This window comes from Pristiophorus japonicus, unplaced genomic scaffold (genome assembly GCF_044704955.1).
Source record: "Pristiophorus japonicus isolate sPriJap1 unplaced genomic scaffold, sPriJap1.hap1 HAP1_SCAFFOLD_113, whole genome shotgun sequence".
Lineage (NCBI taxonomy): Eukaryota > Metazoa > Chordata > Chondrichthyes > Pristiophoridae > Pristiophorus > Pristiophorus japonicus.
Genome location: NW_027250788.1, coordinates 1,572,349 through 1,573,104, shown reverse-complemented (window position 1 = coordinate 1,573,104; position 756 = coordinate 1,572,349). Strand labels below are relative to the sequence as shown.

The following is a 756-nucleotide window of genomic DNA, read 5'->3' as shown; positions in this document are numbered from 1 at the left end:
GGTTCCATGGTGTAATGGTGAGCACTCTGGACTTTGAATCCAGTGATTTGAGTTCAAATCTCAGTGGAACCTCAATTCTTGTTGTCCCAGTGGCTGAAAATTTGGGACAAACAAGTGAAAGACACCTGGTGTTGCGGGGCAGTTGTGTTGCCTTTGTCAGTGATGCTTGATCTGCGAGTCGAGTTGTCAAATCGTGTGTTCAACCATCAGTTACCTGTTACAAATCAGCGGAGGAGAAACCAGTTTTTTTATCTCATGCTGCCTTTACCTGCACAATGTGTGCTGAGATTATCTGTGCAATATGCTTTCAGCAGGATGAATAAAAGCAACGCTTTTTCAAATGCAGGCACTGCATGTTTTGTACTCGAAAAAATTTGCATTTTCTTTTCATGCCAAGCATTTACATTAATGTATTGCAATGCCAATGCACTTTTTACCTTGCAAGACTGAAGTACAAGCTGTGATGAACAATGTGAAACAAAAACAGGCACTTGAGAACCCATAGCCTCGACGGCATCTGTGTAAATTGCTTTTGTGTTGCTTTCACGGTAAATTAATCCCTCACCTTCTTTTGCACAATAAAAGAAATGCTAACTGAGGGACAGTCGATACTTCAATCATTTGTCCTGTGCTTTGAGGAGCGGGCAGGGAAGTTGACCTGAGTCCATGATCGGATCGGCCATGATCGTATTAAATGATGGAACAGGCTCGAGGGGCGTATGGCCGACTCCTGCTCCTTTTCCTTATGTTCTTATG

At 43.0% G+C, this 756-nt stretch overlaps 1 non-coding gene across 1 annotated transcript; it reads left to right on the top strand.

Annotated features, from left to right (window-relative positions):
• On the top strand, positions 1-72 carry trnaq-uug (transfer RNA glutamine (anticodon UUG)). The gene has a single exon. It is a non-coding gene; the product is annotated as a tRNA-Gln (tRNA).
• The last annotated feature ends 684 nt before the right edge of the window (positions 73-756 follow it).